A 27,882-nucleotide genomic window follows, 5' to 3' on the forward strand; every position below is an offset into this window, starting at 1 on the left:
ATGCTATCTTAGCAACAAAGCTAGCCCATTTAGAGCTACTTTAACCATCTCTGTCATACCCTGGCAGCAGAAAATCACTTGCAAAAAAATCATGATATGGGTTTTGTCTATGCTTATTAAGTGTGTACCAAAAAAGCAGACTGCATATCTGCAAAAATGAGTTACTGGTATGGTTTTCAATGAGGACTTCATAGATTTCTGAGGCTATTTAAGTTCCAACAAAATGGTCTGCCTCATTACGGCATCTAACTTTTGTTCATTAATTTATATTTATGGGTTTGGGTTTTTTTTGCCTTTTCCTTTTTCCCCCGTTTTTTTCTTGATGCAGCAACAGCAGCAAGAATATTAATAGGAGAAACTTTCACTCTGAACTTAAAACTGTGTAAGGAAAACTCAGGCAAATAAAGTGATTAATATTATTTAATCAGAGGAATTAGCAAATAATAGATGGCCAGGTTTACAAAGATATTTCAATGCCTAAATGCATGAATAAGAAATTAGCATCTGGTTCAGTTCAAGATATGAGCACCTGTTTGCTCTTTGCATATGAACTTTTTAAGCTTCCACTGTGGCTAGGGATGATCTACCTCATGTCCAGGCTTCAGGGCAAAGCTTTTGGCATTCATAGAAAGTCATGAATTAAAACAAGTATGTTCCTGTATCTGCTGTCGGGGAGCAGCAAAAGCAAGGCAGATGATCCAAGGGAAACCTGTGCCCTTACTCATGGGAATGGAGCTGGCATCTGATTCACACACAGCCAATGATAAGCCAAGGGCCGTCAGAGGTGTTCTATTAGTAGCAAAAGCTGATGAAACCAGAGACAGGGCTGGAGACAGGCTATAAGCAGGGGTTCAGAGAGCCCCTTGTTAGATAGCTAGGGACATCTGCCCCCAACATCACTGGGGCAGGGACACAGGACAATGACATTTGTCTACAAAAAACAAACAGAAGGCACCACTAACACTGATGGTTATGTTTAAGTGTACATTAAGAGACAAATGCCAGGTTGCTTTGTCATTATGATGTATAGATCAAGTTTTTTAACAGAATTCCAATAAAACTAGCATATGTCTGGTACCAGATTTTGTCCTGTGGTTCAGCAGTTTGGTAGCAGCTCTGAGGCTTCTGTCAACAGGTTTTACTACTATCTGGTGCATCTTGGTCTTTTGAATGCAAATTGTATTGCAAGTTTTTAGGAACAGTTGAAAAATGTCATGTTAGTAGCAGCTGGCTTTGATAGCAACTCAGGGTTTTGTAAAAAAGGAATTCTTTAATGAACCCTTCTGTCGACTTTGTTTATGTACACAGGTTGGATGAATATAAGAATTTGTTTCTATAGAATCAGTGAGAAGTCATGAGGTACTTCTGTTAATCTTGCTTTTAAAAAGCCCAAATAACAGGAGGAAGTAGTTTTTTGTAAAACTAGAAGTCTAAGCTCTTATCTTGCCTCTTCAAGCCCAAACATACATTCCTCAGAGGTTGTAAATAATGCTGATAGCTTTGTCTGATGTTATTTTCCCTCAAGAACTGGCAAGATAAGTAGACAATTTCAAAACTTTTTTTCAAGATTATAGTTATGTTAGCAAATTTCTTTGCCTGAGATTTTTTTGTGTTTCTGGAGAAACACATAGATACAGAGTATCATGTTAAGACTGAAAATAATCATACTAAAAAGTTAGAAGGTGCAAAGATTATCTTGGGCTTAATTGAGAAAAGTATCGCTGCTACTTACTCTGTACTCAAAAATCCCTGGCATTGCTTAAATCTTTTCCTCTTTGACTGTAGTGATCTTTCAGCTTATGCACTTCCATTTCTTATATTCAGAACCATTTATCTTTTTCTTTTACCTAAAAACATAAAGTCTGGAGAGTATTGCTGCTCTTCTATTACCATAAAAGTTAACATGTTATAGATGATGAACAAACAAGGACAGAGAAACTCATGAGTCCCTTCTTCACCATGAGAGTGGTGAAGCCCTGGAATGGGTTGTCCAGGGAGGTGGTTGGGGCCCTGTCCCTGGAGGTGTTTAAGAGCAGGCTGGATGAGGCTCTGTCCAGCCTGATCTAGTGTGGGGTGTCCCTGCCCATGGCAGGGGGGTTGGAACTAGATGATCCTTGTGGTCCCTTCCAACCCTGACTGATATTATGATACTATGATACTGATACTATGATACTATGAATGACTTTTCCTTTTGTGATAATACACTTTCAGCAGTATACATTTAAGTTCACAAAGTAAATGTTTTTATTTTGTTCTGTTTCACATTATTTCTTTAGCTCAGAGTTGCTCCAATGTGAAACTAGTAACTAGAGAAATTTTAATGTACACATATCTAAGCCATATATTTTCTTTGTGGATCTGTATTTATTTTTAAATGTTCTGTGCTGCTTGGTTCTTCCTTTCATTGATGCATTTCCAAACCATAAGAACAATGGTACTGAAGTATTCTAGTTTCTGGGACCGTATTTATCTCTGGGCTTACTACTTGGAGCACCATTTCTTCCATATGTCAATGCAGTGCGGTCACATCAAGAGGACTCTGCAGTATGCTGTTCTCCAGTGGTGTTGTGTGAGTGAATTGATCAGTCTGGAAAGTTTATGTGCTCTGTGTAAAGATAGTGATACATTGCAGCAAAGAAATAATATTTCAGCCTAATAGGTCAAAAGTTCATGAATCAGGTAATGTGGTAGCTGGCTAATTATGTGTGAATAGGTCTTTCTTGATTTACTGTCAACAAAACAAATAAAGAAAACACAATATATTCTACTTAGAGTCTTTGGTTATATGTGCTCTTCAAGGTGGTTATCTAGAAGTCCGTTGCATGGTAATTTTTCATGTTTAACATGGCTATGACTGTATTATTGTGAAATCATCCCTGCAGGTATTTAAAAGTTGTGTGAATGTGGTGCTTAGGGAGATGGTTTAGTGATAGTGCCTTAGCAGTAGTGGTGGGATTGTGAGCTCTAGGCAAGCAGTTGAATGATGATCACAAAGGTCTATTCCAACCTTAACAGTTATATTTTTCTATGGTATTAAAGCATTCATTAGTAGACAATTACTCTCCTAGTATATGAAAAAAAATACTGTACTTATTGATGCCTTTGATTTAGAAATACTCATTAGTGAAAACTTAGTGTGCTATGAATGACTCTCGGTCTTTTTAGAGAGCTGAAAGAATACTAAACCTAACAGTTGCAGTTGGCAAGACTAATGACGTGCAGGTTTACAGTGTAGTGACCTCCAAAACTGGCTTCCATCCAAATGTCCTGTTTTACAGTTGCTACTGGACTGTTTGCCTAGCAACATACTTAATGGACCCATAGGGAGTTTAGACTTACAGCTAGTGTAGAATGCTTAAAAGGAAGACCAACAGTTTGGGTAGAGGAAGCACAAAGAGAAGAAAGCGTCTTCTCTGACAGAATGTTGAAATGCTGTGGGTTTTGTGCACAGAAATGGCTTCCACTGACTTCCTTTCACTTGAAAGTCTAAATGTGTTGGTTTTGTTTTGTTGTTGGTTTTTGTTTGGTTGGTTTGTTTTTTTTCCCCCCAAGTCAGAGACAGTAGCAGATGCTGCTTAGAGGTCATTTGTGTTAGTTTTTCTTCCTAATAACTGCATAAATCAGTTTAACTAAAAATGCCGCCCCTTGTTTTATTGAGGCCTTTTGACTCCATTATAACATTGAAACAGAAGGCTCTCCATATTTTAATTAAAGAAATTAAACTGTTTGAACTATATGCTCTAGTTCAACAGTAAGCTGAGCTCAGGGACTGAAGTTGTGTGATTTACAGGAGGTTAGACTAGCCTGTGTAAGTAAATTAATGTCACTTTGAAATTATATTGGTACTGTTGTATGATAATCACTAAGCTCATTCCATACTCAAATGGCTCAGGACTCTATGGCAATATTATCTTGTATGCACTGCTGAAAAATATGTCCATACTACTTCAAAATTCTTCTTGGATCTGAAAATGGGCTGCTTTCATTTGGAATGCAGTCAAGAGGCAAAATGTTTGCCCCTCATTATCCTATAGCATCCCCGCTGCAGGTTGTGTTCACCACCTGCATCTTCAATGCCTAGATTTCCTTGTGATGAAAAAACCAAATTAATTGGGGTATGTCAGTAGGTATCCAGATTAGGTTATAGATTATCCAAATTGTTTTTTCTCCATGGATGATTGGGAACTGCCTGTGCTTGAGAATATCTTGTTTCTCTAACATTTATTCCCAACACTTTCAGGTCTATGGAATTAGAGATATGGAAGTTTTGTCTTAGATTTAGCTTGGCTTTCTTCGCCCTCCTCCCAGAACATTTCTTTCTTTGTTACTACTGCCTTGTCTTCCCTCATGAAATGAAAGTAAGCTACATAAACATTAAGATGGCTTTAGTGCTTTAATTACTACTATCTGAAAATGGTTACCTAATTCAGTTAAAAACCAAAACAACTCTGCTTAAGCTGACTATTTATTTTAAACAGCTTTTTGGAGGGAGAACATTCCCCAAGATACTGTGAAATCTGGTATAAAAATAGCCACATTGCTTTTTATTTTTTTTCCACTTGATGACCTAAATAAATAAATCCACAGCTGTTTGTTTTTTAAAATAAGCAATGCTCTATAACATTCTTATATCCTCAAATTCATGAAGAATAATTATTTTTTTAAAATTTCTATAAAAATTGGCAACTAGCAATTCACTTTGGAAAAATGTAAGCTGGTTTCTGAGTTTTCTGGGACCCTTAAATAGAAGGAGACTCTTTTCCCCATGCACAGGAAAATAAATTTGTGTGACTAACAGTTTAAAATGTCTACAATCATTTCCTTTAGAAAAATCTACATAAAACAAAGCAAAAGAAAACAAAAACCCAAGTTGTGCAACGGTATGATACAGGAAAGTCCTGTGACAGGTGTTACGATGTTGTGGTAGTCTGAAGAACTTGAAAATGAGAAAAAAGGACTAAAATAGACATGTGATGCAAGAAGTTAATCAATTTTTCAGAGTTTCACCTGGAAGGGGCATGGGCAGCCCAATCAAACAATGAAGTTAGCAATGATCATTGGAACGGGTTGCCCAGGGAGGTGGTGGAGTCATCATCCCTGGAGGCGTTCAAGAGGAGATTGGACGTGGCACTTGGTGCCATGGTCTAGTCATGGGGTCTGTGTTGATAGGTTGGACTCGATGATCCTCAAGGTCCTTTCCAACCTAAGTTATACTGTGATACTGTGATACTGTGATTTGAGCACAATGAACTTCACATATCCTTGCCAAGCAAAATTATTCCATTATTCCATTTCCAGCAAATTTATATCAGAAGTACAAATTCAAGCACAGGAAATTCCATCTCAACATGAGAAAAAACTTACTGTGAGGGCGGCGAAGCACTGGAACAGAATGCCCAGAAAGATTGTGGAGTTCCCTTCTCTAGAGATCACAGTATCACAGTGACGCCAAGGTTGGAAGAGACCTCAAGGATCATCGAGTCCAACCTGTCACCACAGACCCATGACTAGACCATAGCACCAAGTGCCACGTCCAATCTCCTCTTGAAAACCTCCAGGGATGGTGACTCCACCACCTCCCTGGGCAGCACATTCCAATGACTAATGACTCTCTCAGTGAAGAACTTTCTCCTCACCTTGAGACCTAAACCTCCCCTGGCGCAGCTTGAGACTGTGTCCTGTTGTTCTGGTGCTGGTTGCCTGGGAGAAGAGACCAACCCCTTCCTGGCTACAACCACCCTTCAGGTAGGTGTAGAGAGCAATGAGGTCACCCCTGAGCCTCCTCTTCTCCAGGCTAAACAATCCCAGCTCCCTCAGCCTCTCCTCATAGGGCTTGTGTTCAAGGCCTCTCCCCAGCCTTGTTGCCCTTCTCTGGACACGTTCAAGTGTCTCAATGTCCTTCTTAAACTGAGGGGCCCAGAACTGGACACAGTACGCAAGGTGCGGCCTAACCAATGCAGAGTACAGGGGCACAATGACCTCCCTGCTCCTGCTGGCCACACCATTCCTAATACAGACCAGGATGCCATTGGCCTTCTTGGCCACCTGGGCACACTGCTGGCTCATGTTTAGGTGGCTGTCGATCAGCACCCCCAGGTCCCTCTCTGTTTGGCAGCTCTCCAGCCACTCTGACCCCAGCCTGTAGCTCTTCAAAACCTGCCTGGGCATGTTCCTGTGTAACCAGCCATAAGTGGTCCTGCTTTGCAGGGGGGCTAGACTCAAGTCTCTGGAGGTCCCTTCCAACCCATAGCATTCTATAATACTATGATTTTTTAAAAGTTTTTTTATTTTTACGTTGAGACAACATGCATTTTAGTGGTTGAAGTGTTCATATTGGGCATGATTTAACTCTATATAAGTCTATAATAAAAATGGGTGATTCAAGATAAGTTTTCAGGAAATAAAGTTAAAATACGCTTACTGCTGTTGAGATTTAGTAGCATCTAGAAAGGATTTTCCTCATACATTGGCTTAATCAAAACGTAAACCTGGCTCTGCCTTTTCTCCTCTAATTGGTTAGGCTGCAAAGAAATAGCATGAATTATGGAAGCAAGTAAATTTTTTTTTTCTCACAACAACTTCATCCATGATTTATTTCCTTCATCAGATGTTTTTTCCTCATTTAGCTGTTCCATACAACATAAGAAATGTATGCATTATTTGCAATTCTAAAATATATTGCTCTAATCACGACACTGCTATATGACATACTGCATCTTATTTTGTGTTATAAATTGCTGTGTAGTGTTGTGAGAGAATAGAACAGTGATGCGTGGTAGATGATCAGAGTACTCATTTCATGTAGAATAATTTCTGTCCTAATTCCTTGTTTCTTTGTCAGAGTGTGATGCCCTAAATCCCCTTTCCTCCTTGATTAATTAAAAAAAAATTATATATATATAAATTTTGAATAACTGCAATTGTAGCTGGAGCATAAACCCAAGATTTTCCCTTTTGCTAGATGGGGCTAACATGCTGGCACAAATTATGTGAATATACACATTTCAAAAGAAGAAAACATTTTGAAAACACAGTTTTGAAGACTGTGATATAGCTACTAATTAAAAAGAAAAATAAAAATCACATCATACAGCTTTTTATTTTCCAGAAGAGACAGAGTAGATCTATATTTTGACAGTCTCAGAGAAAACTAAGCCTCAATTCTATAGCAAGATTTTCTTAGACCCATGTGACACCTTGAGTATTCCCAAGTAATTGGGATAGAATCCATTAAAATTACCTTATTGCTATTTTTTTTTTTACAGATGGTATTGAGATTCTGTAGAGATCAGATAAATGAAGGGTTCCTGTTTCAGTATGGAAATTTAGTAAATTAATATAATTTTTGTAATATTTGGGCTGATAATGAATGGTATTAATGAAGAGGAGACAAATTTCATATGTGATATTAAATTAGGTAGTGCCATGGAAGACCGAGGAACTCCAGAGGAACAGCCAAGGTGAATAGGCAGTCTAATGGAATGTAAAAATCATTAGTAACAGATGAATAGAAGTAGTAGTCAGCTGAGTTGCCCTAAGAGTTCCTAAGTGAATTCATTAAATTTACTATTACCATATAGTCAGGTAGAAAGATGAATACACAGTGAAATTTTTCTTGAGAGGTCTTAAAAACTGCAACTGCTTAATTTGGTCAGTAGATGAATAAAAATATTCTCTAGAGAAGTGTGAAAAAATAATGATTGGTACAAAGAAGGCAATTGAACTGTGCTGATTGCTACTTCTGGAAACACAAGAGCAGAGATATTGCTAAGAAATCCAAAAGCCACAAGATTACAAACACCATAGAGATTTAATTTTTCTTTCTTTTCACAGTGTGTATACTTAACTTCTGGAACACAGGGCATCACTGATAATGAGGAGAATTACTCAGATATAAAATGCTGCCTATAGATGTTTATTCTTCCTTCTTTCCTTTCCAGGACAAACTGCATCCAGTGCAGACATACTGGTAACTGTTAAATAAGGGGCCTTTAGCAGACATGTCATGCCTGTGTAGTTCTCTTGTCAAATTGAAGCTGCATCTGAAGTCTTTGTGCACTTAAATATACATAGAGAGAATTAATAAAAATACATCTGATATGGCATAAATGCCAATCATCAGAGAAAATCAAGAATAATTTCAACATATACTAGGTGGTAAACACGGGGGCGTTTTCTCAGAGCATCAGCTCTATAACACATGTGCTATTTATTAATATAAAGTCATTAGCAAGTGTTTGAATCATGTTCTTTAACAAAGTGACTTAAAATAAAACTCTGATTAGCTGGAAATTCTTATTAATTTTCCTTTTTATACAAAAAGCAGCAATCTGGTTTCATAATAACAGTGTTATCTGTATAGTGATTGTTTTGTGAATATACATAAATGAAGCATATCATAAAGAGGCAGAGGTATAGTGATAGGACTAGGGGGAATGGAATGAAGCTGGAGGTGGGGAGATTCAGGCTAGATGTGAGGAGGAGGTTCTTCACCATGAGAGTGGTGAAGCCCTGGAATGGGTTGTCCAGGGAGGTGGTCAAGGCCCCGTCCCTGGAGGTGTTTAAGACCAGGCTGGATGAGGCTCTGGCCAGCCTGATGTAGTGTGGGGTGTCCCTGCCCATGTCAGGGGGGTTGGAACTAGATGATCCTTGTGTTCCCTTCCAACCATGACTGATACTATGATACTATGATATCTGAGACTTAGCCTCAAGAACAAACAAACATTAACATCTCTTTTATGTCATCTTGATACTGGGTTTTTTTTTTTTGTAAGACTGTTCCCCTAAACCTCTGTTGTGTTTTGCAGCCATTGCATGTCACTGAATCAAAGCCATGGAGAGAAGGTTTAGGGAGATCTATAAAACTCTCCAAAGTAAAATTTGCCTCTGGCTTAAGTTAATTGTAATTCTAATCCTGAAAAAGTTTCATGAAATGGTTTCTTTTCTGGATTTCAATTTTTAGTGTGCCTGTGTTGCTTGGGTTGCATATTGATAGCTAAACTGAATTCATGCCCTTCTGGAGTTAAATTTCAGTGAAATAGTTTCCAAAGTCTAGTTCAATTTTTGTAGCATCCTTTTGAGCGCTACAGCTGCATAAGGTAGGGCTTTTTTGGAAGCATTCCATTTTAGACTAGTAATTAAGGCAATTAATTTTATGGTTATTGTTGTGAGACATGTTACTAACCTTTTAGAACTCTCTAATCTAGAAAAGAAATCTCCACTCTCTAACGCAATTACAGTTAATTAATTTATAATGTAGAATTTTTTTCTTTCCTGCTTTTCGTCTGTTGCTTTTACAGAAATTGTCATGCCATGATACTTGTATTTAGGAAGAAAACAGGTGTTTCATGATACCTTAACTCACTGTAAATATAAGAGCTATTACTTCCCCAATGTTCATGTTGAATCTAGTAATATAAGTGGAAAAAGTAATTGAATACTACCCAGAATGCTTTTCCAGGTTGCATGTAGTTCACAAGAAGCTTTTGTCTAAAGTAAATCGGGGGGTTTTGATGTGTGTGAAATACAGCATTTCCTGATGTTTAGGAATGAGAAAGTTATCTAGTAAGGTTTTGGTAACACTGCATGCCTATTTATGAACTCAGAATGTTTTGAGCGCTTGATTTGTACTCCGAACAGCAGCTGACAGAGCAAATGATGCATCTACCAGAGCATCCTGGATCTGAGTTTACAGGCACTTACATGCCTAAGTATGTGCTAAATTTTATTCTACTGTCTAGTTTTAAAGCAAATGACTTCAAGGTTAGAAAACTGCAAATATGTTCTTATACAAATTAAGGCAATAGCAGTAATCTAACTGCCATTTTTTGTTGATTTTGTTGTTCTTAAGGTGGGAATCAACTTTCTAATTTCTGCCTTTTGCTGATTTTTATAATAATAATGCATGATACAGGACATGTGCATCTATAATATTGTATATATGTAGGCTAGATATCATGAATGATTCATTATGCTAACCAAATTACTGGGAATCCTTTGTTTTTATATAATGAGAAAAAAGCAAGGTTATACGAGCTAACTAGTAGCCCATAAAAATAGGTAGAGTTTTTCAGTATAACATTTTGAGACAACTAGAAAAATGAGATTTCTAGTAAACAAAATTTGAATAAGTAGTAGAAAGTATGAAACTCTCTCTCCTTTTTCTAACTAGATACGGTTTGCTGTGTTGCACACAAGGGAAAAATATCCATGTACTTTATAAAGCAGTAATTCATGCTGAGTGGATATGAGCAGTCATTCAGAGAACAATTGATTTTACAATATTGTAGACTGGGTTGAAAATATTGCACTATACACCATCAAAATTTATACATCAAGTTCTCATTAGAGGGGCTATTTTAATAGGAAAATATTTTTAAAGGGAAACTTGGCCCTCTTAACTGCAGAAGAGGATTTCATTATGAGTATCTCCAAATCAATTAAAGTGTGAAATCTTTCTAAAAGTCAAGTAAATAGAATAACATATTACAAATTACTAAATATTTTGCCTCACTGCTTAAATAAATTGGTGAGAACTGTGAAGAATCCTTAACAGCTGTGATATTTCGTAAAGTAATGTGTAGTGTTTAGTCAGTACTTTTAATGGCTATTATATTGGCTGTAATATCAAAGTCTCAAACTTGCACAGGATTAAAAAAAAAAAAGAAAAAAGAATCTCAGAATCATAGCCATAGAATGTTTTGGGTTGGAAGGGACCTTTAAAGGTCATTGAGTCCAACCTCCTGTAATGGGCAGAGATATCTACAATTAGATCAGGCTGCTCAGAGCCTTGTCCAGCCTAACCTCAAATGTTTTCAGGAATGGGAACCAGTTATATAATTTTGCTACCCTCACTGTAAAGAATTTCTTCCTTATATCTAGTCTAAATCCACCCTCATTTTGTTTAAAACCATTTTCCCTTGTCCTACTGCAGCAGGCTAAAACGTCTTTCCCCATCTTTCTTATAAGCCCCCATTATAGTACTAAAAAGCTGCAGTAAGGTTTTCCAGGCAGCTTTTCTTCTCCAGGCTGAATAACCCCTACTCTGTCAGTTTTTTCCCATAGGAGAGAGGTGTTCCATCCCTCTGATCACTTTTGTGGTCCTCCTCTGGACCCACTATAACAGGTCTGTGCCTTTCTTGTGTTGGATTTCAGAGCTGGACACAGTACTCCATGTGGGGTCTCAGGAGAGGGGAGTAGTTGCTGACCATGGTTCTTGACCTGCTGACCATGGTTCTTTTGATGCAGCCCAGAATGAGATTTTCCTCTGTCCTGTGACCACATACTGTTAGCTTATGTCCAGGTTTACATCTGCTAATATCCCCAAGTCCTTCTCTGCATGGATACTCTCAAAAGAAGAAATGCTGGCTTGTTGCAGTTGACACAAATGTGAAATTTGGATCAAAGAAAGGCATCAAGGTAATGATGCAGTTAAATGCATGATTAGTATGAAATTACATTAAATAAGTTACATTTGCTGGTCTGACTATCATGGAGCTGGAGAAACATGAAGCTGCAAAGAGAATGGAGATTTCCTTGTCACTTACCTATCTAATGCTGTATATAAAATTAAAATGTGGGTTCTATGGAGGAGACTACACAAACAGAAAATTTTGAATGAATGAAAACTTAGATAATTCAAGTTCTTCCATCATTAGCATCTTGACAAGAGAAAGGAATTATTACTGCTGTAGCATGATTAACTTTTTAGCTTGAGGAGTGAGGATTACTGGAGACCCGTATGTCTCAAGACTTTAGGAAACAGGTGTTCTAAATACAACTTAAGTCCCTGCATCTAGTATTTTCCATTTCATTTGAGCAAAGCTAAGAAAATATCAAGGATGGGGATAAAGGTAGAGCTTAGGCTGTCTGTAACTGGGTTAAAATCTGGCCAGTGCTTAGCAAAGAGTGTCAAGATTGCAGACAATACCTTTAAGACAGAATTAAAAGCTAGTGGTCAAATAATTACAAAACTGACTTTTTCTGAAAGAAAGATACCAAACTCACACTGATATTGATTAATTATTGTTTTGAGTCATAGAATGGCTTGGCTTGAAAGGGACCTTAAAGATCATCCTGTGGCAGGGACGTCTTCTTGTAGGCCAGGATGCTCATGGCCTCATCCATCTTGGCCTTGAACACCTCCAGGGAGACAGCATCCACAACCTCCCTGAGCAACCTGTTCCTGTCTCTCACCACCCTTACAGTAAAGAATTTCTTCCTAATATCCAGTCTAAATCTACCCTTCTCAAGCTTATACCCATGTTCTTGCTTCCTATCACAAGAAGCCCATATTAAAACTTCCTTCCTGGCTTTCTTGTAGCTTCCCTTCAGGTACTGGAAGACTGCTGTAAGGTCTCCCCAGAGCATTATTTTCTCCAGGCTAAACAGCACCAGCTCTTGTATCCTGTCCTCGTAGGGGAGGTGAAATTTCTTGCAAAGGTTGTCTAACCACTTTGTAATGGCCTCAAGAGAAGAGTGTTAATTTTGTATGCTTTATTGTCACAGATGAGGTTTTTGGGGTTCCTCCACCTAACCCTATTAGGATGCTGGCTGCACTAGAATTCTAACATAAGTTTTACTAAATGTTTGAGAATATTAACTCTTTAGTTAAAAGGAAAAATGTTTTGACTGCTGTAATTGCATCTGGATCAAAAAACCCACCCATATCTTCTTAGCACATTATTAAAACATCATTAGAACTCATGGGTACATTAGGCTTTGGATGCAAAACACTTACATAGATTAAAAAACTGCTCAGAGGAATTAATGAGAGAAGAGTCCAGTTGATCAATGTCTTATGTGGGAAGGTAGGTAGGGCACAATATCACAGAGGTGATCTAACAAGTAATGAATAAAGGGGAATAATTGTTTTCCTCAATCTGTAGTTAATTTCACATTAATTCAGCCCAGTATACTGTGAGCCAACTGTCCTGAGGACCTCCAGGATATTTTCAGCAGAGCTGCACCCAGTGAGGTACTCCTAGGGCTAGTCTGTCCTAGATGCAAGATTTTATGTCTCCTTGTTGAGTTACATGGTAGCCTGCTAGAGGGAAAGGCGGGAAAATTAGGCCAATATGGCCTTGTCCTCAGATAGATTGACTGCGTCCTCTGAATTAGAGTTGTTGGATTGATAAGGATTTTGTCTTGTCCTCCAGGCATTGATGAAGATGCTCAGTAAAATACACTCCTGAGGAATGCTACTTGTGACTGGTCTCTAAGCAGTACCAATCATTTACCACTATCCTTGAGTGGAGAGTTGTCAAAGCTATTGTAGCTAGTACCATGTATATTAGTGACTTTGTGTATACACTTAGCTGGTTTATTCAGTCTCTCTGTGGTAGTTTTAGGCTATGCCTTTAAAATTTCATTACAGCTTTCGAACAGAAAAAGTAGAAAAGTATAAATAAATCACTGTTGGTGGTAAAAAGGAAAACTAAAGATAATTCTGAACAAATTCATTGGAGAAGTATCTCCTATAAGATTGGCTGTAGCAAAACCTTTCTCTTTTCTGATCTCTGCTTGCTTCACGTGGGAGAGAGTAATCTGCTTTTGGCTGACCTTGGCTGCATTATTTTGGTTTAGTCTAACCACTGCTTTCTCTCTGCTTCTTTCTCCCTTTTGGACAGGGGATAGGGGGGCAGAGGAACAGCTTCCCTGGTCTTTTTGACCAGGGGGGATTTTGTATTGTTTGTTAATTGTAAATGTCTGTAAAATATTGTAAATAGTGTATATTTTGTACATATTCATTGCATTCCATTGTAGAGTGTAGTTTTGCTTGTAAATACAGATTCCATTTGCTTCCAGCTGAGCAGGTCTGGCAGAGTTAATGCTGGGGGGGTGGGTGGGTGTGGAAATTTCAACCCACCACATTGCACTCTCTTCCTTCCCAGTTTTCAGTTTTAAAATTAGTTTAAAAAATCCTTTAAAGAAATATTCTGCTTCTGTATTCTGTCTGGCTCTTTTGTGTCAGTATTTTCATATATAAATTAAATATGTTTACCTGTATAGCCTGTATAGATTAGTATTAACTTATTCATGGTTTCACCTTTCCTCATCTTAATTTTATTGTGTGTTTTTTTTTCTCTCTTTGTTCTCTCCTGCTTTTCCTTTTTCTTTTTGTTCAAGCTTCTTTCTTCCTGTGTGACAATGATTGGCTTTTTTTTTTCTTTTGTTGGAATATACTTGCATTGGGTACGTGTTAGAAGAAAATTGAATACATTCCAGTGCCTTTTGTTATTGTCTTTATATGGATTTTTTTGAGTTAATCCTTTAGAATTAATTATCTTTAAGGAATGTTGAGGCTTCTTAAAAGCAACAATAAAAATTGCTCTGGCTTTGGTAATGTTTAGTAAAATCACAAACCTTATTTGTTATTAGTGGCATCATAATTGATACAGTTAAGCAGCTCCTGGACCTTGGACTCTGGCTTTAATTAGAAGCAGTATTGTCTCCTTCCCTCTGAGATTTCTTTCTGAAAGTATTTTGCTTAATAACATGGGGTTATCAACATTCAATTGTCTGCTGGATGAAACGTTTTGAATGATGGCAGTATGTGTTGCATCTACTTTGTCAGGATTCTTAAAGCTTTTTTTCTGTACTATATATTTTGTACTACATATATTGTACTATGTACCATATATATTGGCCAAATCAAAGCACAAACTCTTGCTGAGTTTTCCTCATTTTTGTTAATACTTACATGGTCTGCACTCAATTTATTATTAGCAGCATAGGATAAGGTTTGCAATCTACTAATTTTTAAGACTTTTTTTGTTGTTGTTTTTGTTTGTTTTGTTATTAAAATATTTCCTTAGACTTTCTATTTTCTGAAAATTTTTGAGGTAGTTTCCACACTCTTAATCTCTTGATTCAAGTAAACCAGTAAACCACTACTCACTGGAATGTTGTCTCAGTTTGGCATGTTTGATGTAAGGGTTATAGCAAGAAGAATTTAGATTATTTTACACGTATTCAGTTTGATGGACTGTGAATTTGAGGAAAAATAGAGTTCTGTGCCAGAATTACAAACAAAAGAAGTGATGCTGGTAGTGGAGGAATGATTTTGCATGACATGCATAGACAGGGAACTTTGTGTGTAATATAATTGAAACAAAAAAAAAAATTCAAATGAAGGAGACAAAAAAAAAAAAGAGGTGGAAGACAGACTGACATCTAACAACTGCTGTGAGAAGATAACTGTTAAAGATGAATAGCAGGAGAAGGCTCTTGCAAATTTTTTAGGAGTAAGAATCTAGGGTAAACCTTTATTATTTGTGATATCTTTAAGTAATATAGAGTAGAGTAGAATAGAATAGAATAGAATAGAATAGAATAGAATAGACCAGACCATATTGGAAGAAACTTTTGAGATCGAGTCCAGCCTATCATCCAACACTATCTAATCAACTAAACCATGGCAGCAAGTACCCCACCAAGTCTCTTCCTAAACACCTCCAGTGATGGTGACTCCACCACCTCCCCAGGCAGCCCCTTCCAATGGCCAATCTCTCTTTATATGAAGAACTTCTTCCTAACATCCAGTCTAAACCTCCCCTGGTGCAGCTTGAGACTGTGTCCTCTTGTTTTGTTGCTGGTTGCCTGAAAAGTTTTGTTTGTAACTAGGTAATATCTGAAAACACAAAAGATTTGTTTGCTGGTTCTTAAAATACTAAACTATCCAATATTTCTTTTATGGATGTTGAAAAATTTTATTCTGAAACAGATGTTCTCTACAAAGTTTTCTATTCTAAGCATTTTAAATAATATAGTTCATTTCACATTTTGTCTTAATTAAAATTATGTGTAAGATTTTCAATTAAGTTAATTTATATTGTCTTTACTAGAGCTCTGCATACCCAAATCATTTAGTGCTATCAGTGAGATAGGTTCATGGGGCCAGCTTTTGATCATCCAGTAGCATGCTTCATAATGTCCAAAGCACCCGGGTCTCATATCTGTTAAACTCAGTGGAAATTATGTACCTAAATGCTTTTGCTGTATGAATAAGTACTGATGGGCACTTATCTAGCTCTTCATATGGTGGAGAGCTGGGCCCACAACTCTCTGTCAATATATTTTTGTTTCTTTTGTTCAAAACTTTCAGTGAATGGATGTTCAGGTTAGCAGGAATCTTTTCCTAATAATCCAAACATTATACAATCTAGAAATAACTTTAAATTACACTAGTTGTAGTGGATATCCATAATTTTAACTGCTTTTCTAAGACCAAAGGAGAGAAAGTGAGCTTCAGTTAATGTAATATCATTTAAATAGAGTTCACTGCTAAAGTAGTTGGGGGACCAGACTGCAGTCTTGAGGGTTGTAATTTTCCTCTGGCTACACTTGAAATTTGCACTCAGATCCACAGAACAATTCAGCTTTTTTACTCTTCCTTTTTCTCATGTAATTGAAAATTACAAAATGATAGCAAATAGTATAGAGAAGGATTCTTTGGAAATACGTTTCACAGGAGACTGGGGGAAAGATGAAATGTTAATGAAGATGAAAGTAGTTGCAAAGGAGGGCTATATTGGAATGGGCTGCCTGGGGAGGTGGTCACCATCATTAGAGGTATTTAGGAGGAGACTTGATGGGGTGCTTGGTTGCATGGTTTAGTTGATTAGGTGGATGATAGGTTGGATGTGATGATCTTGAAGGTCTCTTCCAACCTGGTCTGTTCTATTCTGTTCTGTTCTATTCTATTCTACTCTATTCTGTTCTGTTCCTATATGCCCACACTGGTGTGATTTTGTGTAAGAGCAAACAGTGGATTAATGCTCAATGAATAGATGATATGTGGGAGAGAGGTTGACATTCCCAGAGGGAAGAAAAGAAGAAAGAAAATAAACAAATTTTTAATAGGACTTAAAAGAAAAAAAAAAATATCTGACAAGATTCTGCCTTCAAATGTTATTCCCAACAGCCATCTCAAGGATTCTGACTTGTGCTTTCATGCTAAATGGCAAAACTGTAAACCGTTTGACATGTAAAAGGTAGTACATGAATGCCAAAATAGCCTTTTTTATAGAATCTTTATCTGTGCTGGAAGAAATGTATATAGATGGAGATTATAATCAATGCTTTTTCAAAATTGGTATTAGATACTTCTCCTTGAGGTTTATCTGTCATTGACCCGTGCAAAGCCCACGTTTATTGTACTTATAAAAGGAGAATGTCCCTTCTTCTCTGTTGGGGTTCTGAGGTTCCTATTTATTTGCTTAACTTGAATATCAGCATTCATTTCCTAACTCGGTTTTGTATTGTCCATGCTGTTGCACAACTCATTTCGGGCATATTTCACTCTTTTTTGCCTTGCAGAGGTAATCTTCCCATTTATGCATTCAAGGTCTGGTTATCCGAGTGGTATAATTTCTAGATTTAAAATGATGAACAAGGCAATTCTTTCAGTGTTGTGATGTCATTAAAAACTGTATTTAGTGAGTTTAATCCTTAAAAAGAACAGAAAACCTGCCTGAATGCAGTTGTGTGTGACTGGTGTAGGTCATCCTGCTGTGGCAGGGGGGTTGGACTAGATGATCTTTCGAGGTCCCTTTCAGCCCCTAACTTTCTGTGATTTGATGATAAATAGGTTCATTTTACACAGAATACACAGAGTGTCAGGGGTTGGAAGGGACCTCAAAAGATCATCTAGTCCAACCCTCCTGCCAGAGAAAGATCACCTAGAGTAGGTCGCATAGAGACACATCCAGGCAGGTTTTCAATGTCTCCAGTGGACTCCACAGCCTCTCCAAGCAGCCCAATCCAGTGATTAGTCACCCTCACAATGAAAAAAATTCTTCTTATGTTCAGGTGGAACCTCCTGTGCTCCAGCTTGCACCCACTGCCTGTTGTCCTGCCATTGGACATCACTGAGAAGTGCCTAGCTCCTTCCACCCAACACTCGCCCTTCACATATTTATAAACATTAATGAGGTCAGCCCTTAGTCTCCTCCAGGCTAAAAGCCCCAGCTCCCTCAGCCCTTCTTCATAAGGGAGATGTTCCACTCCATCATCTGGCCTCTTTCAAGCAGTTCCTTGCCCTTGAACTGAGGGGCCTGGAACTGGACATATTCCAGGGCAGAGTAGAGGGGTAGGAGAACCTACTAGCCACACCGCTTCTAATACACCCCAGGATACCATTGGCCTTCTTGGCCACAAGGGCACATTGCTGGCTCGTTGTCACCCTTCTATCCACCAGAACCACCCCAGGTGTTTCTCCAACCTATACTGGTCTATGGGGTTGTTCTTTTCCTGATGCAAGACTCTACGCTTGGCCTTGTTGAATTTGATTGAATTTCTCCCTGCCTAACTCTCCAGCCTGTCTAGGTCCCCCTCTGAATAGCAGCACTAAGTAGAGTCTTTGCCAGAGCAGCTTGAAGGAATATAGTATTTCCGCTAAAAGCACAGCAGCATTCCTCAACTACTTATAGCATCTGTTTTAGTTACATTTAACATCTCAAACCTCAAAGCAGAGGCAATTTCTGAAGATTGACGTTCAAAAGGAAAGTTAAGTCATATTTTTCCAGTGAAGGAGTGAAGCAGATATTTTCAGAGTTTACATAGACAGTAAGTAACTGGACCTTCCTTCTTGCCTTCTGTTTTCTATTGATGGAACAAACTCTTATTGATATATTGGCCCATGTTCTGGCATCTAGCACCCAGGTCATCTAAGTACTGGAGAAGTAAATAAGCACATGATTCAGTAGAAGTCCATTTATTTATTTATCTACAGCAACAGTCTGAACTGAAGGGATTATCTATGATGCCTTGTTCTTAAAATGGGACTTCATCTTTTTTTCCTTGTCTGTGAATCTGAGGACTATCAACAGTCTTGCCTCATCAAATCCACACTGTGCAAGAACCATGTAGTCTCAAGGTGATATATTATGCCAAATGTAATTGAAGGATCACATCCCTGCATTTGTCCTGGGAAAGAGTATAAATCTGCATGGCATATGGAGATAAAATTTGTTTGAATTGTCAAAATGAATCAACCTGTATTTTCCATGATGATGGCTTCTAAAGTAGTTTTGTCTCGTGTGGACATTTGAAAGCAGAAAGTACTATCTAGGACAGGAGATATAGCTTTCCTTGGACCTTAATTTAGTGCTGAGCTATGTAAGACCATCCCCTTTACATGCAGTTGTCCTCAGCTCTTTTGTTTTCACTTGAGCTGTAACCAGGATGCACAATGAGAAAAGTCCTGAATCCAGAGAACTGTTTAGAACTCAATAATCTGTAGGTTTTGGTAGTATCTTTCAAGGATAATTCTTATTTCAGTATTGAAGTATTTTTCTGCCTAATTGCCTTACTTTCATTTCTCTATTGTAGCACAGAATTCTTACTAAAGGAAATACTGTTCTGTGACTGAGGTATTCTTTGAATGGGTAGGAGAGATTCAAAGTATTCAACTTGAGAGGGAAATCCCAGTTTTTCCATATTAGAAGGGTATATTTTGTAGACAAATTAATGTAAATTATCTTGGATCAAGAAGCTACAATTACCTTGTTCTTTTGACCATTTATTCTGAATTCCACACCTGAATACATACAACATTTGTCTTTGGATTCCCAAAAGCTTTATGGCTATTTGAAGCACAGAGTGAAATTGTCATCGACATGAATAATAAACAATATCTGTGTAAGGGTATGGCAGACGGAGGTTTGTTTTCCCCCGACTCTTCCACTCTTAAAAAGAATGGCAGGTACTTTAGGATCAGGAGTAGGCCATCTGCCCAAATTGCCTGCCCTTTTCACTTTATTTTACTCCCATATTACTGGTATTCATCTGAATGTCATTATGTTTTTATGCTTTGTTTCCTTGAAGGATCATCATCTTGTTATCAGATTAGTTTGATTCTAGGGTTGTCTTTAATTTCTTTAATATTTATATTTTGCTATTCAAATATTTTGCCTCCAATATGATGTTTGCCTGGTTGTTTTTTTTTAATTAAGTCAGACAACATCTGTCCTTGCTGACAGTGTTGGAAATGATGTGGCAGTCTGGCAATGATAGTAGCAGGAAATAAGCAAAGGACCTACAGGAATCATGGAAGGGAGAAGAATAGAGCATTTGCATCAAGACATAGAAAAGGCCATTGGAAAAAAAAGAGAGAGATTTGTAAAAAGCATTTTTTAGCTGCCAGAGGATTTTCATTTGTAGTTTTCAGCTTCATCTGAAAAGAGCAATGACTTAATAAAAGATTCAGTTTCTTTGAAGACTGTTGATTTATAGTCTTGAATGTCATTGTGGGATGAGCATTATACTTGAATGTCTTTGTGGGATGAGTGTTAGAAAGAATTAATAGTTTTCCAGTGGAACATTTTAAAATCTGAAATTGTTGTTCAGTGAATATCAAATGTTTTACAAGAATGTCAACATTTCACATAAGCATTTCATTCCAGGATTTTTATGAATTCATATTGTATCAATACTTGTGGGTTTGGTTTTGGTGGGGTTTTTTCTTCATTAATTTGGCAAATGAAAATGGCAGGTTTTCTTCCTAAATGTCTAAAGGAATCATCTGAAACCATTTTAATATGCTAAGAATACTGGAACTTTCTGCACACTACTCTCCCTATTCCAGCCTCCCTTCCCCCCCATCCTTTTATTTTTTTCTTTTCCTAAATAAGAATGAGCTTTATTAATTGTAAAATAACATTTTAGATAAAAATCAGTTCCCATCAGTTAGCTAATTTTCTTTGAAACATAATGGAATTTCTTCTTGCATGTGATTATTCTATCAGAGTTATATTCCTGAATATAACCACCTAGAATTCTTTTTTTGATGCCCTAGGATACCAGGGATACATATACAGGGTAGGAAAGATCTATGAGAGATGGGAGGCCATGTGTCAGCAACTTAGGAGGGATGCGCCCAATAGCTTTCAAGATGAAACTTGCTATAGATTTAAGTCATTAATCATTACAGTTCATGGGTTAAGTGATTAGCTAGAAAATAAATAGTATAGCTATCTGTAAAATATATAGACTTTTTTTTTGTAGTAGGTGAATTTACTTTCCTTTTCAATGAAAAAAAAAGAATACCAGTGTTCTTTTCTTGGCATCATTAAACAGAAAAATAAATTTTTATACTTGTTATGCCTAGAAGCAGAAATTATATGGTCATAGTTTTTGTTTCATTCATGTTTGGTAGCTCTGACAATTGATCATAATTTCTTAAACAGCCAAAGACAAAAGTGATTTGTCCATTATTTGAAGAAACTAGTCCAGATTTTTTTATGATTATTTGTAGTCTTTCATTTACAGTCACCGCCTTTGAAGATCAGTCTACTTCATTTTCTAAAGTTGAAAATGGGCAGGTATTTCAATATAACTGCAACTTTATGTCTCTCAAAATGCTACAGCCATGTAGATGTACACTACTTTTATTTAAAACTTTTCTTTAGTGTTCAAAATAAGCTTTTTAAAGCTGGTGTCCAATTGGCTTAATGTTATGTATCTTTTTGACAACCCTACCTATAGAAATGGCACACTACTGTGTGTAATCAAAGCAATAACATAACCATAGCCAGTGACATAGCATAGGGGCAGATTTCACTATTTGTTACTAGTTGTCTTGTGTGCTTATGCTATTTAAAAATTATGGTTGTACATTTTGCCTCAGCTGCTCAGTGCAGCTAATAATGGATAAAATTTATTCTGATACATTACTTTCACACTGTCCTGCAAATACTGAAGAGAGTCACAGAATCATAGAATTGTTAGGGTTGGAAGGGACCTCAAGGATCATCTAGTTCCAAGCACCCTGCCATGTGCAGGGACTCCTCATACTAGATCAGGTTGCTCACAGCCACATCTAGTCTGGTCTTAAAAACCTCCAGGGATGGGGTTTCTACCCCCTCCCTGGGCAACCTGTTCCAGTGTCTCACCACCCTCATGGGGCCGAACTTCTTCCTAACATCCAGTCTGAATCTACCCATTTCTATTTTTGTTCCATTCCCCCTAGTCCTATCGTTACCTGATACCCTAAAAAGTCCCTCACCAGCTTTCTTTTAGGCCCCCTTAAGATACTGGAAGGCCACAGTAAGGTCCCCTTGGAGCCTTCTCCTCTCCAGACTGAAAAGTCCCAACTCTCTCAGTTTGTCCTCATAGGAGAAGTGCTCCAGCTCTCTAATCATCATTGTGGCGCTTCTCTGGACCTGCTCCAGCACATCCAGATCTTTCCTCTAGTAGGGGCCCCAGAACTGGATGCAGTACTCCAGGTGGGGACTCACCAAAGCAGAGTAGAGGGGGAGAATCACCTCCCTTGACCTGCTGGCTATGCTTCTCTTGATGCAGCCCAGGATGTAATTGGCATTCTGGGCTGCAAGTGCACAGTGGTGTCTCATGCTGAGCTTCTCCTCCACCAGCACCCCCCCAGTCCTTTTCTTCAGGGTTGCTCTCAAACCAGTCACTGCCCAGCCTATATCGGTGCTTGGGATTGCCCTGACCCAAACGCAGGACTTTGCACTTGGCCTTGTTGAACCTCATGGTGTTGTTAGGCTGCAGCCTGTCAGGGTCCCTGTGGATGGCATTCCTTCCCTCCAGTGGACTCAGTTCCCTCAGAATTTTTACTTAACCTGAAGTGAATATCTCATTTCTCACTTTCAAAGCACAGTTCTCACTAGTCAGGTTATGGTTGTGTATTTCAACAGTCCAGCAATTCAAGTCTTGACAAGTTTCAGTAATAACTCAAAATGAATTTTTACATTTTGCAGAGTAATTGCAATTCTCTTGGTTAATATCCAGCTTTAGAGGTTTCATGTGAGTAAAGGCAATTTTTAGTATTTAGGTTTTGTTTTGTTTTAATCTTAACTTTGGCATCTATGTTCAATATCTGGATTTTCTATTTACTGAATGTTTTGATAAGCCGTCTTGTTTGTTTGCTTCCCTGTGGTAGGTTGGTTTTTTCCCTGAGTATTTCCTTACACTTTTCCTGAGAAGATTAGTTCCAATTATTTCCAGTGATATTAAACTGGAAATTATTCAAGTTACACATTTGGTATGCCAAACCAACTGGCCTACCAAAACAATTGATTTGGAAGGTCTACCAACATTCTAGAAAGATGCTTGTAACTTTAGATATGTTTTTTTCCCCTACGTAGTTTATTCCAACATCTTTCTACTTTCATTATTGTTGCTCATGGAACACAAACGTGGTCTAAAATGATCACTTTTATCTATTGCTGCCCCAATAATTTTATTCAAGATGTGGTTTTTTTTAAGCTATGTAGTGATGAAATCTCATGATCTTAATTAGGCAATACCTGGATACATTATTCTGGATACATTTATTATCAGCTTCTATCTTATCTCTACAAGTACTGCATGCAATTGTTGACCTGTTTCCGAGCACATTTTCTCCTCTTTAGTGTGGCGTGAATTGTTAGTTGCAGCTTGTCTCTACTGGCTTGTGTTCAATGGCTATCTTCTCTATTCCAATTAACAAAATGCCCTCTGTAGTTTTCATACTGAACTTTTCATCTTTAGTACACTCTTCTGGCATTGTAATGTGTCTTCTCAGTGCCACACCTCCGCTCTGGTTGAACTCCATTCAGTTCATCAATAAAAGTTGTTTTCTTCTTTAGTCTGACTAAGTGAAGCTTTTTATTTTTTTCTCTCTAAAACCTCATTTCTTCTGCTGCTGTCTAGTGTCTGAACTTATTTTCCATACACACATTTTTCTGAAATATTACTTGGTATTTTGGATAACAAAGAATATTTTATAAAATTGTTGCTGCTCTTTGCCAGCACAGTCCTGAGGTAAGAATTTCCATATGTTTTTTAAGTTGTCTTGAGGTCATTGTTTAGCATTGCACAATGTGAATTAATTTTGTTCAGGAATTTTGGAAAAAGAAATATCCTTTTAGGATGTAAATCAAAATTGACTCTGTAATCTTTTATATATCTTTTTTAGTTACCATTTGGAATTAGGATTGTAGCTGAAACAAACTTAAATGTAGATATGCAAATTAGCATTTCACAGTATCGCCAAGGTTGGAAGAGACCTCAAAGATCATCAAGTCCAACCTGTCACCACAGACCTCATGACTAGACCATGGCACCAAGTGCCACATCCAATCTCCTCTTGAACACCTCAAGGGATGGTGACTCCACCACCTCCCCGGGCAGCCCATTCCAATGACTAATGACTCTCTCGGTGAAGAACTTCCTCCTCACCTCGAGCCTAAACTTCCCCTGGTGCAGCTTGAGACTGTGTCCCCTTGTTCTGGTGCTGGTTGCCTGCGAGAAGAGACCAAGCCCTTCCTGGCTACAACCTCCCTTCAGGTAGTTGTAGAAGGCAATGAGGTCACCCCTGAGCCTCCTCTTCTCCAGGCTAAACAATCCCAGCTCCCTCAGCCTCTCCTCATAGGGCTTGTGTTTAAGGCCTCTCCCCAGCCTTGTTGCCCTTCTCTAGACACGTTCAAGTGTCTCAATGTCCTTCTTAAACTGAGGGGCCCAGAACTGGACACATTACTCAAGGTGCGGCCTAACCAATGCAGAGTACAGGGGCACAATGACCTCCCTGCTCCTGCTGGCCACGCTATTCCTAATACAGGCCAGGATGCCATTGGCCTTGTTGGCTGCCTGGGCACACTGCTGGCTCATTTGACAGCTGATGGAGTATTTATTGTATTTTATTTTTGCAAATGTTTTAACAAGAACTAAATGCTTAAGCTTTTTCGTAATACAATACTACTTTTCAGTCTAGTAGCTGATAGGTAAGGTAAGGTAACTGAATTTAAAAAATGGAATTAAAAAGTCTTTTTGATCTTATGTTTTGGGTATTGTCTAGCCAGACATTTCAAGCACTCCTATTTGCCTTCTCTTTCATTAATAGCATGTTTCAGAATGAGGTTTGCTGTCATGTGCCAAGATAATCTGTTTCCGAGCGACTATTTTCTAGTTTGATTAATCAGTAAGTGCTACTTTCAATTCATTGGATTCCTGCGAGAAAACTATTAAATAAATGGAAACACAGATGTGTAACAACATTTTTTTCCATTTCTGAGGAAATTAAATATAGCTTGTTGTCAGTTCTTCCCTCTCTTAATGAGAGCAAACATCCCAATTAGTAAAAGATACGATAATTTTAGCCCTCTGCTTTGTGTGCAGAGGACAACCATCCTTTCAGTGAAGAGAGTATTAAAAAGTATAGTGTACTGCTATTAGTAGCTTGAACTTATTTCTATACTTTTTTAACAGATTCTTCTTTGCTTAAAAAAACTCTGGTTTTTTTTTGCATATGTCTATGAAGTGATGTAATTTAAATATAAGCTAAGCTGTTAAAGCTAAAAGGAGGATTTATTACTTCCTAAGGGCCCTCAGGTTTACGTAGCAGTGTATCTGTGGAAGGAGCAGCTGTTCAGTTCTATACACAGCTCCACAAGAGTCACATGGCTCACCTGTAGCTTCTGGTGGAATTTTAATGTGTAGAGTGCCTAAGGTCAAGGAGAAATAATGAATATTTTTAGAGCTGGATTTAGGCTAATATCATGGAGAAGTTTTTTGTGTAATTAAAAATGTCATGTTGGCAAGTGGCTGACAGTACTGCCATTGAAAGCATTGCCATGTGTTCTACAATATATTACTTTTGTATAGTAGATAAAATACTGCAATACAGATATAATGGTATAAAGAAAATAAGTGTTTCACACCTAAGGATTGCACAACCATTCATTCATTAATATACATGTTGAAATCTAAGTGGGCTTGAGCACCCTGATCTGCAAAGTACTTTTTCCCTTTAACACGTTCTTATAGTATATAAAAAAAATCACCAAACTTGCATTTCTGTTAGAAACATCTAAAATTTGAATTTAAGAGTGTTTAAAACCTTAGCAGAATACTGAAGGATTGTAATGCTGTTGACAACAATTGTATTCCTTCTTTGTACCCTGTCAGTTAAGCACTCCTACCACACCACAAATATTTTGTTCTGTAAGTCACCAAAAATCCTGTGATCTCACACCTTTTTAGTAGAGACACTGTTGAACTTTTTCTTATGGACCTACTCCTGGTGTTTCTTAAAGTTTCACTTTTGAGTAACAGCAATGAATGCATATTTGCAAAAAATGAAGAATATTAATAATGGAGTGGTACTGAAGATTCATCTTGCTGATATGCTGAAAACAAAACCTTGGTGTAGTCTTTCAGAGACACTTCCAGAGAAAGGCAACTGTGAATCTAAAATGGCTCAAAGAAGGTCGTGTGAGAGGAGGATTGCAAGGCTCCTTTAAGAAAATGCAGGTGTATATGTGTGTGTGTGTATATATATATATATATATATATATATATATATATGCAGGTATGTGTGTGTATATATATATATATATACAGGTATATATATATTGGGTGGGGGGAGCTATAAAGGAAAGAATTTTCATCTTTAGAGAATAATCAATTTTTTCTTAAAATGTAATTTTTTTTTCATTTGATATCCGTATATAGAACCATTCAAATACTTGAGACATATCTACTTGGATTTCGGCTCTCAGAAGTTTAGTATGAGAATTCTTCTATATAAACCCACATTTTGTCTGTCAATGCCAACTTTTAATGAGCTATTTAAATAAAGTAACTAGAGCCTGTACTTATTCTATGAGGGGAAGAAGTCTTGTCACTGCTCCCTATCAGACTTGTATTCATCGGCCGGTTTACAGCATCACGCAGTGATGTTTTTGCCTGAAAAAACTTAGATTCTTATTTCGAAGTGCTAAGAGTTATAAGCTCTCAATGTAGTTTGGTTCCAAAGAGAAACATACAAGCTGTACCTGCAAGGTCTTGCTGAGTCGCACGAGGTCTTGCTGAGTGGGCACTGGCTTTCGTTTCCTGAGGAGCAGCACGGCTCCGGAAGCTGTCCGCGGTGCTGAAAGCTGCCCGCCACAGCAGCATCTCTGACCAATCTCAGCGTGCCTTGACCTGTGGGAGCGATTCATCAGGTTCGAAACTTCCTTTCTCGGTGAGACTTACCGATTCTGTTAATATCCCAATTTCTGGCAGTTTAAAATTTCCTTTGGGTTCATCTGGCTGCATTTAGTGACCTTGAAAATTATCTTTGTATAATGTTAAAATGGTGGGATTTAACTAGGACAAGGATATCTTTAATGTGGAAGGAAGTTATTCATTAATAACAACCAAAAAAAAAACCTCTTCTTTTTCTATCAGCAAAAAAATGCCAGTGGTTCCACAGAAATGTTTGCTGCAACCAAGTCTAGAAAAGTGCAGGTGTACTTTTAAAACTATTAAAATCTACTTATCCAAAATTGTTGCTAATCATGTTTTTACTTTGTAATTCAAGCTACCTATGCATTCTGTGATTATTTACTTTCTTAAGGACAGTATTCAGCAATAGTTTATCAATTTTTCTTATTTTTCCTGTATATGTGAACCAAAATAACCCAAAAGTTTTGCTGTTGCTTTATTTGTCCTATCTTTTCATCAGATAGCTTGATGATCATATGCCTATTTTCAACCAGGCTTAGGAGTAGTCTTTTTTTCCATCTTAACAGGAGTGGGTTTAGTTTGTAAATGGCACTCTAATCAGCAGCTTGTGCACATTTGCTGCTTATGGGCCCAGTCCTACTCCCATGAGAACTTTAGCTTCTATATGAGTAGTCAGGTATTCATTGTTCTCTTTTAGCTTAGTTTCATTTCATTTCAACTAATAATGTTTCTGTCAGTCGTTTTATTACTTGTAACACAAAAGCTGAGAAAATTTATAAACTAGTCAGTTGTTATTGCTACACAGAAGTGTACAGGTCAGAAAGAAAACCTTAATATCATTTAAGCTTTTCAAGCTATCTGAGTTCTCTGTACAGCCAGGGAATGTTTCAACATTATTAATAACTGAATTACCCTTTTTTCTGGAGACAAAGT

General features: G+C 37.6%; 1 protein-coding gene across 3 annotated transcripts in view; it reads left to right on the top strand.

Annotated features, from left to right (window-relative positions):
• Positions 1 to 27,882, top strand: part of IMMP2L (inner mitochondrial membrane peptidase subunit 2) — a 480,655-nt gene that overhangs the window by 183,564 nt on the left and 269,209 nt on the right. The window lies entirely within an intron of this gene.

The sequence above is a fragment of the Melanerpes formicivorus genome, unplaced genomic scaffold (genome assembly GCF_026170545.1).
Source record: "Melanerpes formicivorus ecotype bairdi unplaced genomic scaffold, bMelFor1.0.p_v2 SCAF_3, whole genome shotgun sequence".
NCBI lineage: Eukaryota > Metazoa > Chordata > Aves > Piciformes > Picidae > Melanerpes > Melanerpes formicivorus.